The sequence below is a fragment of the Oryctolagus cuniculus genome, chromosome 3 (assembly GCF_964237555.1).
Source record: "Oryctolagus cuniculus chromosome 3, mOryCun1.1, whole genome shotgun sequence".
Taxonomy (NCBI): Eukaryota; Metazoa; Chordata; class Mammalia; order Lagomorpha; family Leporidae; genus Oryctolagus; species Oryctolagus cuniculus.
Window position 1 is genome coordinate 117,053,720 of NC_091434.1, and position 13,027 is coordinate 117,066,746.

Below are 13,027 nucleotides of genomic sequence, written 5' to 3' on the forward strand. Positions count from 1 at the left end.
TATTTTGTTAATCATAATTTTTAAACGATTTTCTTTGTAACCTTTGGTAATTTATTTTATGCACATGAAAGAATCATCCAGAGGACAGCCCTGAGGTTACTGGGGACTGTAGTCCAAGCCAGCTGACACATAAAACTGCTCCCTCAACCCACTAAGAAGAGAGGGTTTTTGGGAGGAGGGTAGTTGGGGGGGGTAATTGTGGACCCCTCAGTTAATTCCCCCAGGGCACAGTATGGCCAGATCCACCTCTCATTCGGGGCCTTGCCCAGGGCTCTGCCCCTCCCCTCTCCTGTGTGGGCCATCTGAGTCCCTTCAGGGTGGTCTATGCCCTGAAGCAGCCCCTCCTGGCATGAGTGGCAGCTGGAGGGACAGAGCCCCCGCCCCCCGGAAGTAAGTACACAGCCGGTGCAGCGATCACCTGGTGTGCCCCAAGGCTCTCGGGAGGCAGTTTGGGGAGAGGGGTCAGCTGGGCTGGCTCGGCCTGGTCTGGGCCAGAACCTTGATTCGGACTGACAGAGGGTCTCTTAGCTGGGGACATTGTGAAGACACAAAAGTGTGTTTTCAGCATCACGGCCCTTCCCCCTGCGCTGAGAAAATGGACAAGGCGGCGTTTCAGCTACAGCACGTGGGATGTCTATCTCCATAGCCAAGGACAGTGCCTGCTGACTTCCACCTGCTGCCCCGGTGACCCAGGGTTTCCGGCACATGTCACGTCCAGCCTGGGATTCACATTGGCATGAGGCCCTCCACTTCCTGTGTTTAGCACCCCCTGGTGGCAGCGGCCCCTCATGACTGCCTAGAGCATTCTGGCCCAGGTTCAGGTAGGTTAAGCCAGGGAAGGGGTCCCAGAGGAAAGAGGCCACCCCATCTGGGCTTTGTACGTCAGAGGATGGAGAAAGGAAGAGATTTCCAGCCTCAGAGGCAAAAGCAGGAGGGCACCACGGAGAGTGGGTGCTGACCCTTGCAGGCTGGAAAAATATTGGGGTGCAGGATTGTGTCCAGGGGTAGAAATGAAGGGAGAAGGCAGGACAAGCATGAGAGAATCTGTTGAAAATGATGCAGGTGGAACATGCCTTGGTCAAACCCTGTGACCCCCTGGGTGCTCATGAATTAGGAAGCTGGGTGTCAGAGCTCTCAGGACAGTGGGGCTTTCTGTCTGGAAGGACTCCCGCCAGGTCTCCATTCATGGGGTTCAGAAGGCGGCCTTCAGGCACAAAGAAACTCAATGGTGATAGGAAAGCTCAGCGAACTGGAAGAAACCTGGGCTGGGAGACCCTACTCACACCCAGCACAGGTGCACTGGCGGCAGGAAGGAGGCCACTGCCCCAGCTGCAACTGTGTCCAGGGCGGGGTTGATCAGAGCCTCCACAAAGTCGTGAGAGACCCCACTGCTTCCCCTGGCCCCCAGCAGAACTCCAGCCTTCACCCATCTCTCTAGTCTCCCAGCCCCTAGGCCCTGCTGGGACTGAGAAGAGGAGTAACAGCTGGCCTGGCCCCTGATCCAGACTCCATTCCCATCTCAGCAGCCTGGCCCTGCCTCCTGACATCCCAAAAGACCCAGGGGTGAGTTCTCCCATGGCCCTTTAACCTCTCTCCCATATCCAAGTCTACCTCCTTTTCCAGGAGCATGAACCCGCTCCCTCCTTCCCCATCTCACACTCCAGCCCCATTTGTGACATTCACAGTCTGGGATCCCTCACTCTCTGCCCTTCCAAGACCAGCTTTCAGAAGTGTTGTGAATTTGCAGACTCTGAAAGAGGCCGGAGAAGGCAGAGTTTAAACCAGGGACTGGACCTCAGATGGTGGCAGCCAGACACTACAGAACAATGCTTACATGCAAAGGGACCAGGCCTGCGGGGGATGGGCAGGGAAGACATGTGGTGGAGTCCACACGCACACTTTAAGAGGGGCCCAAGCACCCCTCCCTTCCACTCTGTGCCCCCAGGACTCAAAACCAGGCCAGTCCACTGGGCTGCAGTCTGCGGACCAGGCCCATCAAGGCTCCCCATGTGTCCGAAGCCTTCAGGCCCCTGCTTGCAATGGCCAGAGAGCCCGGCCAGCCCTTGCCAGCCCTCTGCCCACCCTGGGCCCTGCTCAGAGGACAGGGCTGAACTGATTCTGTCAGGAAGGGTTAGTCTTGTCTGCAGGCTGGCTGGATGCGAGGGCACGAGACAAATGCATTCGGACAGCCCCCATCCAGAGCGCTATGTGTCAAACGTGCTGGCCACCTCGCTGGGAACATTCTGCAGGCTCCTTCCAATGTGGCTTGAGAAGGCTGGCATTGCAGGGGCCTGAGGCTTCAGGGGAAAGAGAGGAGAAGCCGGGTGCCTGCGAGCCGTGGGCGCCTGCGGGAAGGGTGTCGGACCGGCTGTCTCCAGGCCCCAGCAAACAGGCTAACAGCCAGGCTTTCTCCTGCTCCAGGTGGAGACCGATCCGACACCTGATTCCTGGATAATCCCAGCAGCAAGACCTCACCTGCCTGTTGGGTGGATGAAGAGAGAGCTGACGCCTAGGTGGGCACCCACACGCTTCCTGCACAGATAAGCGGGCAGAGCAGCCAGCAGCAGGCATGGTGGATGAGTGACGGGAATGAAATCCACCAGTCTGGGAGCCTCCCATGGGTGAGCAGGCACTGGGCTACTCCAGGAGGCGGAGCCCGCCGGCACCCACATGACTGCCATGCCCTCATTCCCCAGTTGCCCACTGGCTCCGGCCCTGCCGCAAAATGCCTGGACCAAAAACTTCGCCGAGGTGATGGAATCTCATTAATGAGGATTTCCATGCACCGAGTCATCTTGGGGATGTGACAAATCAGAACATCCCACTCTGGCATCAGGAAAAGGGCTTTCTCACCAATGAGCGCAGCACAGTGGAGGCTGAGGCCAGGAACAGAGGAGGCCACAGGTCTGCTTAACCCAAACAGGCCAGAGAGTGCAACGGAGCCCTTATTCCTGGTCCAGCCCAACCTCCAACTGCCTGTGTGGCTTCACAAGGTGAGGCATTCTGTGAGACTCCCTGGGCACGCATTCAACAGTTCTGCCCAAAGACAATTTGGGAGCAGGTGCAGCCAGCTCTCCTAATGCCACCACTTTCTGTGTGTTCATCTCTGAAACAGCCAGAGCGGCGGCACAGGGCAGGAGGTGGGTGCAGGTGGCAGGTGCACCCTCAGGCAGCGATGGGCACCCAGTCAGATGCCTCAACTTGGCATTCAGGACCCTCCACTTCAGGGACACCTGTCTGCCAAGCTGAAGGGAGGCCTTCCTGGGGTCCCCTGAAGGAAGTGCTTGCTCCAGTGTATCCCCGCCACAACAGGAGGGTGCTGTGCACCCCCACAGCCTTTCTCTGTCCTTTCCTCTGCTGACTTTGCCATCAATGCCCCCCACCAGCAGGCCTTCAAGGCTGCATCCCCCATAAAATCTGGCCAAAGAGTAGACTTGGGAACCTTTCCCCAAACCCCTGTCCCCATAACCCAGGGCAGCAGCACTAGGAGTGACAGGCAACTTGGCGACAAGAACATGGGAATTAAGGAGTCCTAGGCCCTGTGGCCTGGCCCAGCCTGACCAGGTCTCACAAAGGCTCCCAGACCCCATCAAGCCCACACTCAAGACTGAAAAGGGAGTGGGCACTTAGCCTAGTGGTGAAGACACCATGTCCCACACCTGAGTAACTGGATTTCATTCCCAGCTCCAGCCCCTGACTCCAGCTTCTAGCTAATGTAGACCCGGGAGGAGGCAGTGATGGCTCAAATTACTGGATTCCTGCTATTGTGGTGTAGTGGGTAAAGCCGCCACCTGCAACACCAGCATCCTATATGGAAGCTCGTTCTAGTCCCGCTGTTCCACTTCTGGTCCAGCTCTCTGCTGTGGCTTGGGAAGGCAGTAGAAGATGGCCCAGGTCCTTGGGACTCTGCACCTGTGTGGGAGACCTGGAAAAACTCCTGGCTCCTGGCTTTGGATCAGCCCAGCTCTGGCTGTTGCAGCCATTTGAGGAGTGAACCAGTGGATAAAAGACCTCTGTGTGTGTGTGTGTGTGTGTGTGTGTCTGTAACCCTGACTTTCAAATAAAAATAAATAAATCTTAAAAAAAAAAAAGAGGAACCAGCACTGTGGTGTAGCGGGTAAAGCAGCAGCCTGCAGAGCCAGCATCCCATATTAGCGCCAGTTCAAGTCCCGGCTGCTCCTCTTCCGATCCAGCTCTCTGCAAGGCCTGGGAAAGCAGTAGAAGATGGCCCAAGCCCTTGGGCCCCTGCACCCACACAGGAAGACCCAGAGGAAGTTCCCGGCTCCTGGCTTCAGCTCAGCTTCGCCTTGGCCATTGTGATCACTTGGGGAGTGAACTGGTGGATGGAACATATCTCTCTCTTTCTCTCTCTGTTACTCTGACTTTCAAATCAATAATCTTCTATAAAACAAAACAAAAAAAGCACTGGAGCAGGTAAAAAACAACATCCATCCCATTTGGGCATTGGTTTGAGTCCTGGCTGCTCCACTTCCCATCCAGCTCCCTGCTAGTGGCCTGGAAAAGCAGCAGAAAATGGCCTGAGTTTTTGGGCCCCTGCACCTATGTGTGAGGTCCAGAAGAAGCTCCTGGCTCCTGGCTCCTGGCTTTGGCCTGGCCCAGCCTTGGATTTTGTGGCCATTTGGGGAGTGAACCAACAGACCGAAGACCTCCCTCTCTCTCTGTATATCTGCCTTTCAAATAAATAAAATAAAACTTTAAAAAAAAAAAGCATCGGAAGCCACACTTTCTCTCCTTCCACCTACCTACACCAGGCCTGTCCTCATAGTCAGGGCTCTGAGAAGGAAGATCCAGCTACAAACGAGAGTCGCTTCCGGAAGCTGCAGGCCCTACAAACAGGTTAATGATCTTGCAGCTGCACCTTGAGTGGGAGACAGAACTCAATGCACCCCCACCACACCAGCTGCCCCCAGGCACAGCCCCTCTCAATGGTTTCCCTCCAGGAGAGAAGGAGCTGCAGGTGGGAGAGTAAGGAGAGCCCTCACGTGCTCCACCTGCTTCCCCGAGGCCCGCAAGCTCCTCGGAAGGTAGCTTTGGCAGCTGCTTCCCGAAGAAGCAAATCCGTGTGCAGAGACTGCCTAATGATATGCAAAGGCTCCTTGAGGCTCTCCAGCCCGTCGTTAGCTCAGAGGTGTCATTAATACATAAATTATGCTCCTGCAGACTCACAAACGCCCAGGAAAAAAAATACAAAAAATATAATTAGTTTGCCCATAGGACTCCATCTGTCAGCTCAACCTCGCAAAGCAAATCCCGAGGGCCTTGGTGACCACGCTGGCCACACTGGTGCTGCTCCTGCCCTGCTCTGCTGAGCCGGCCTCTGAGGTGGCTGCAGAGAGCCCAGGGCTCTGTGGGCCGCACGTGGGACCGGGAGCTGGTGCTCCTGTGTGGCCTGGGCAGGAGGCTGTGGAGGGGAAGACAGCCAGAGGGCATTTGCATGTGAATCTTCCAGCCACCTCCTTGTCTGGGAAGAACAGGACATGGGAGCAGTGGGAACAGAGCGTGGGAATGGGCCTAAGGAGACTGGCCTCCACCTTCACCTGTCATGGCTGCCGCACGCTCCCCGGGGGAAGAGAAAGGCTGGGAGAGGAGAGAGGGCACAGCCTGGGAAGGCACCAGGGAGAAGGAAGAAGACCAGGGCCAGAACTACAGGTGGAGTGGAATTAATACACACACACACACACACACACACGAGTGCCAGGGCCCCTGGCATGCAGTGTGTCACTTGATATTCAGAGAATATCAAGGAGAAACAAATGGTTTTTCTTCTCTTGCAAATAATAAATGTATTTTGCAAAACAAATGCATCTTTAAAAAAAACATCTGAGTGAGACATGAGACTATGAAGTGGGAAAGCACCCACGTGCTTCTCCCCCTCACGCTCGGTCCCCCAGGGTGGCTGTCACTCATGAAGGGCTGTGTCCTTTAAAGCTCACTAACATCTAGTGCAGTAATTATAGACAGGGGATGGCCCTGTCTGTGCTGTCTGACGTCTTCTGCGCTCTCTCCTCGTCCCCGGGCACGGAGCCGGGCACACCTCCCGAGTTAGGGCACACAGCTCCACCTCACTCTTTTCCATCAAGGCGCACTGCTCCCGCCCAGGAAATGCTCGCCACACATCTTACTGATGCTCACGCCTCCGTTCCTGTGGTCTCCTGTGGATGGATGTCTGATTTCTTCCTAGAATTCCACCCTTATAAACAATGCCAGGGAGTTAGTTACGGCTGGCATCGTTTTTCTTATGTTAGAAGATGGAAATAAAACAAGATTTAGGGGATCAAGTGACTTGCCTGGGGTTACACAACTGGGATGTGCAAACTCTACTTCGGATTCACTTCTGACTCCGTCTCTAGTCTCTGTTCATGGAGTGAAGGGAAGATGGGGCAGGAGAGGAGAGAGGGGGTGGGGACAGGAGAGGAGAAGAGGGGGGAGGGGAGAGATGGGAGGCAAGAAGGGGCCATAGGAGAGAGGGAAGGGGACCGAAGCTGGGGTAGTAAGAGGGGCAGCACACCGTCATCCCAAATTCTTAAAAGCCACACTTGCTAAGGTAGTTGTGGCAATGTTGCACAATAATTATGAGCCCAGGCCAGTCTAGATCACCCCTCCAGAGTGGTGGAGGCTCTGGCTCCTCAAGCGCTGTGGGGGTCTCCTGTCTTCACCTCCTACTCTCTGGCCTCAGCTGGCCCTGTGGCTCCTGCCCCTGACTCCACAGGAGGGGCCCCGTCCTCCCAAGGACCCTGGGACCTCCAGGGAAACCAGACGCAAAGCACAGGCTCCAGACACAAAGCACAGGTTCTGAGCGCTGCACCCTCCCTCCACATCACACGGCACACCGGGGCAAGGGGACAGAGGGCCTGCCTGGGGACACCCACCATGTCCAGCCCTGCTCCAAGGGGACCTTGGTCTCACCCACCCAGCACCTCCCAGAACCCTCGATGGCATTGGTCACACACCTTTCCCAGTACTTCAAGCATGCAAGCTATTTATTTTCCCAAATGAACTAGAGCATAGATAAATACATCATATATATTAGTAAGCACCCACAAAGTTACCCATTTAAAAGAAGAGGATAAAAGCAAGAAATATGCATTTCAAGGTTATGTTTTAATTTTACTTGTTAATGGCACCCAATAAAAGCCTTCTCACGTTCTCGCTAAAGTATGGGGATAATGACATTGCTGGTGAGAGCAAGGGTTTTGACAGTGTCAGATCAGATTAGTGAGTGGCTGGTTTTTCCCTTTCTTGTGCATTACGGAGAATCTCCTCCCAAGAGCTGAATGTCAGAGACGCACCGGCCAGGGCTCAGGGGAGCAGAAGTTGAGGTGCGACCCCTGCTCGCTGTGTGGGGATGTGCTCCTCTTCACCCACTGGAGTGCAGCGCAGCGGGGGCTCCAGTACGTGCGCGTGCTTGATGAGCTGTCTGGACACTGGTGATCAACTCTGATGCAGTCCCTCTCCCCTCCCTGAAGGCTGCATGAGGTCCCCAACCCCGGCACCCCTCCTGCCGTTACCTAGGAGTCCAGCCTTCAGTCATCTCGTTAGCATGAGAAGAACAGCACTTTGGAGAGTCCAAGGGTAGTAAGAGCTGAGTGTCCAGAGCCGGCAGCGGACACCAACATGTGTGGTAATCACAATTTCACAGCCACTGTGGAACAAAACTCCTCCAGCCCCGGCAGAGCGTTCCAGGAGCCCAGCAACCTCGAGACACACCCCAAGGCAGGACCACCCAGCTGAGCTGCAGCAACGTCCAGCCTGTCAATCTGTCCGTGGGAGGCAACGTGTGATTATGGCTGCCCTAAAACACTAGGATTGGGGCCAGCGCCGTGGCATAGAAGGTTAAGCCTCCTCTGGCCAGCGCCGAGGCTCACTAGGCTAATCCTCCTCCTTGCGGCGCCGGCATACCGGGTTCTAGTCCCAGTCGGGGCGCCGGATTCTGTCCCGGTTGCCCCTCTTCCAGGCCAGCTCTCTGCTGTGGCCAGGGAGTGCAGTGGAGGATGGCCCAAGTGCTTGGGCCCTGCACCCCATGGGAGACCAGGAGAAGCACCTGGCTCCTGCCATCGGATCAGCACTGTGCGCCCGCCACAGAGCGCCAGCCGCGGCGGCCATTGGAGGGTGAACCAACAGCAAAGGAAGACCTTTCTGTCTGTCTCTCTCTCTCACTGTCCACTCTGCCTGTCAAAAAATAAAAAAAAATAAAAAATATATATAAAAAAAAGAAGGTTAAGCCTCCTCCTCCAGTGCCAGCATCCCATATGGACACGGGTTCATGTCCCAGATGCTCCATTTCCAATCCAGCTCCCTGTTAAAGTGCCTGGGAAAGCAGTGGAAGATGCCCAAGTCCTTGGGCCCCTGGACCCAAGTGGGAGACCCGGAGGAGGCTCCAGGCTCCTGGCTTCAGATTGGCTCAGCTGGGGCTGTTGCAGCCTTTTGGGGAGTGAAATAGCAGATGGAGGATCTCTCTCTCTTTCTCTCTCTCTCTCTAATTCTGCCTTTCAAATAAATAAATAAGTAAATCTTAATAAAAAACACTAGGGTTGGGGTGATTTGTTACATAGTATTATGTGATTTAAACATTTTAATTGCCTTCCTTTGGCAATTTGGGAACCGGGAACATATTCTGAGAAAGAGAACGCCCCAGTGAGCTGCGCAGAGCAGGCTGGATTTATAGGCAGAAAAGGGTTGAAGCGAGCAGAACAGGACAGAAATCAGATTGGTCACTGTAGCTCCTTTCCTTGTAAAGCAGCGAGGGCTTTGTCACCATGCCGACTGAAGCTGGCTAATCTCGCTCCGTCTCCTGATTTCTCAGAGGGTCAGATTCACACATTGTTTAGGCCTGGGGATGTGAGACATTAGCATGACTGCCTCCATTTTGGTCCTTTGGGCCTCATGCAGAAACTCAGTCCAAACCAAAGGCCTCCTGTAAGTCGTAGCTAACAGGGAAATGTATGCTGTGCTGAGCTGGGATCTGAAGCCAGGTAGTCCAATTCTGGAGCTCAAGCTCTTAATTATTTTACCAGTAGGGTCCCTCCATTCCATGGGTGTATGTGAGAGAAACCCCTGGAACTCAGGAAGAAGATATTAGGCTTATTATTTCCATGTACTTTTTAAAATTTGAATATAAAGAAGGAATTGTCCCACTACTGTTTAATGTGTAAGCTGAGCAGGCACTGGGAGCTTGAGAGTCACGTGGCAGCCACAGTGGCCCCCGGGTGTCCCCAGGGTGTCCCCAGGGGAGGGGCATCCCCAGGCCAGGCAGGACATTTGTTCTATTTCACATTAAAGGGCCTTTACTTACCCCAGTGAGGGGGTAAAGGGACACCTAACCAACAGCTGCTGGAGACAAAGGTCAGGCAGCTGAAGCAAGATAAAGGTTGACCAAAGAGTAGCTGACCCCACCCTGGGCACCCAGAGTCCTACACCCACAAGTGGGCAAAATGGTCAGGGGTGAGGGTGGAAGAGAAGTTTCTGAATCTCTGGATGGGAAAACCCCATGTACTAAGGTCCCCAAAATTAGGTGATGAAGTCCAGACTCAGGCTACAGTGAGATGGAGAAGACACAAAATTGTAATGGTCAACAGGACTATGAAAATTACAGTATTAGAAACAATTTGGATGCAAAGAAGTTGAGTCGGGGCCAGTGTGTGACCTGGTGGGTTGAGCCGCCACCTGCTTCACTGGCATCCCTTGTGGACGCTGGTCCCAGCTGCTGTACTTCCAGTCCAGCTCCCTGCTATCCCTGGTGAAGCAGTGGAAGATGGTCCCAGTGCTTGGACCCCTGTCACCTACATGGGAGACCTGAATGGCATTCTAGGCTCCTTGTCTTTGGCCTGGCCATTTGGAGAGTGAACCAGTGGACAGAAAAGATTCTCTCTCTTTCTTTCTCTCTCTCTCTCTCTCTCCCTCCCTCCCTCTCTTTATCACACTGCCATTCAAATACATAAAACAAATCTTTCAAAACAGAAGTTGAGTCTCCTTTACCTAAATGTTTTGTGGGTACCACTTCTGGCTGGGGAGCACTTTCTCTATGTAGTATTGTAAAACCAAAATCTATTACTGTCCTGGTGGGGGCTGCATACAACCTAACAGTTCGTGGGACAAAAAGCTTGCAGGAGAATTGGTTTGTTTGACCAGGCTTTACATAAAGCAGATTTTTTCCCTCTTTTTCTTGAATGGAGGATTGAGATGGATATTGTATCTAACTGGGGAGTACTTCCTCAACCTAGAACTGTAAAATGGAAGTCACAGAAATCTGAAAATTTCTAGAGACATTCATTGGCCATGCTAAATGGTAACCACACGGTATAATATGAATGTGGGAATGCTGGTGTTGACCAATTCTGTACATAACAACCCTTTGTGGAGTGTAGACCTGCACTTATGGAGTGTAGACTGGAGCTTAAGCCCAAAGCCTGTGACTCCACCCACGGACAGCTGGCGGACCTGGGACCAGAGCATTCCCACTTGAGAAGCGATTATCTACGTGCTCTTGACAGCCACTGAGCCTGCTTCAGTGACTTAGGGCCATGCAATAATATTGATTCCTGAAATGTTTGCGATGGCTCCGGGGCTGTCAAACAAACCCCCGTGTGGGGATGGCAACACCCAGAAAAGCCCCTTAATGAAACAGAAATGGTTTCTACAGGACCATGCTCCTGCCCAGGGAGCCCCCTTCCCCCAGAGGATTCACGCTGGACGGGGGGGGGGGGGGCTGGATTCTGCAGCGCCCATCAGCAGCTCTCAAGTGACCGCTGGGCACTGCTGGGTATGTGGCTGGCAGGCCCCAGGGAAACACACAGAGTCCTGTGCAGAAGGATGGGCTCTGATGGAAGAAGATAAAACCAAACCGGGGAGGGCGGGGTGGGCTGGACTGCTAGTGGCGATGAAGAAGGGAAGGGGAGGGGTCTCTGTTTGGCTTTCTGGCAGGCAAGTGACCAGGCCACACGGTCAGGCAGGGGGACAAAGGGAAGTTGGTCTAACTGAGGGATGTGGGCCACAGTCCTGTGGAAGTGCAAGAACGTCTCGATGCCCATCCAGAGGATCCCCTTCCACCCACAAGCCCACTGTCTCACGTGGGATAAAATAAGTGCATAAAATCAGTGCATAAAATGAGTGGACTTGGAGCAGGGGCCCCAGCAGCGCCCCGAGGGGCCAAACCAAAGACCTATTCCTTTTGTGCTCTCTGAGGCACAAAATACCAGCAACAACTCTGCCGGCAAGCGAGTGAGCGAGAGACAGAGAGAGACCTGCAGGTGGCCATGTAGCACGGGTCCTGGTGGGAAAGCCCAGTGACATGGGCTGACAGCAGACAACGAGGGACCCGGAGGGCCAGCTGTCATTTCTTCAGAGCCAGGAATACATCCCAGGCTGCAACGTCCGACAGTGTCTAGAGAGGCTTCCCCCAGGCACTCATAGTTTGGTAGGAAACTGGAACAGGCAGTCAAAATTTGGGTTGTCAAATACAAGGTGGAGAGGCTGGGTATGTAGCCCAGCAGGTAAGACACCAGTGTCTCCAAATAAATAAGTAAATCTTTAAAAAAAGACACCTGTGTCCCACATGGGAGCGCCTCGGTTGGATTCCTGACTGCGATTCCATCTTCTTGCTAATGCAGACTCTGTGAGGCTACCCTGATGGCCCCAGTGCTTGGATCCCTGCCATCCATGTGGGAGACTTGGATTGAGTTCCCAGCTCCTGGCTGTGGCCTGGCTCAGCCCCGGTCATTCTGGGCAACTGGGGAGTGAACCAGCGAAGGGGGCTCTCTCTGTTATGTCTGTCTCTCAAAGAAATGAATCAAAAGCAAAAGCATCGAAAGAAAAAAATAGATAAAGAAGACTTCATCCAAGCTTAAAAAGTTTTTTAAAGACTTATTTACTTATTTATCTATTAGAGAGGCAGAGGCAGAGAGAGAGAGAGAGAGGTCTTCCATCTGCTGGTTCACTTCCCAAATGGCCACAACAGCCAGAGCTGGGCCCATTCAAAGCCAGGAGCCAGGAGCATCCAAAGCCACGGGTGCAGGCGCCCAAGGACCTGGGCCATCTCGTACTGCTTTCCCAGGGCACAGCAGAGAGCTGGATCGGAAGAAGAGAAGCTGGGATTCGAACCAGCACCCATATGGGATGCCAGCACTGCAAGCGGTAGCTTTTACCCACTATGCCACGGCGCAGGCCCCCCAAAATTTTGTTAAATAAATAGAACAGGGTGAGACGAAAGCAGGACGCTGGCTTATGGGTCTTCCCAAGTGCAAGCTCACACTCCACACCCCCTCTTCACTCTCCACAGCCCGGTGGTTGTCTAAGGGGCTCTCAGCCCTCCATCCTGTCATTGGCATTACAAAAAGACACTTGTCATGTCTGAGGTTCCAAAGGTTTAGGAGCTTCGTGACAAGGAATGGGGATGAAGACCTCAAAATATATGTTTCTTTTCTCTTTATTTGAGGAGGGAGTGAAGGAGGAAGTGGAGAGAGAGAGAGAGAGAGAGAGATCCATCCCATCCACTGGTTCGTGTCCCAGATGCCTGCAACAGCTGGGGCAGGGCTGGGACTGAGCCTGCCAGAGCTTGAAACTCTATCCAGGCCTCCCACGTGGGTGACAGGAACCCAATCTACCCACTCTGTTGGGCCATCCCTGCTGCCTCCCAGGGTGCACATCCGTAGGAAACTGGGCTCAGGAGCCAGAGCTGGGAAGGGGACTCAGGCGCTCCCAGACGGGATGCAAGCATCATAAACTGATGTATTCACCACTCCCATATCTCTCATGTCAAAATAGCACAAACCATCCCCAGTCATCCAACATAGACTCTGTACAGCCAAATGATCACACAAGCCGAAAGATCCTGAGAACCAGATTCCCATTCGGTCATTAACATTCGAGTCCATCTATCGCCATGTGGTGTGAAAACGTCTCCCAGAGCGAGGTCTCCGGGGTTTCCAGGCTTCCACTCTGTCTTGCCAGGTTCCAACAGCAGGGAACGCTCCCTCCCTCCCAGCATCTGGAGCCCTCAAGCTCCCGGACA

At 53.8% G+C, this 13,027-nt stretch overlaps 1 long non-coding RNA gene across 1 annotated transcript; it reads left to right on the plus strand.

The window, feature by feature from the left end:
* The first annotated feature begins 615 nt into the window (after positions 1-615).
* LOC127491847 (uncharacterized) lies at positions 616-4,037 on the plus strand. The gene is made up of 3 exons (XR_007920787.2): positions 616-821; positions 1,439-1,563; positions 2,422-4,037. It is a non-coding gene; the product is annotated as an uncharacterized lncRNA (long non-coding RNA).
* The last annotated feature ends 8,990 nt before the right edge of the window (positions 4,038-13,027 follow it).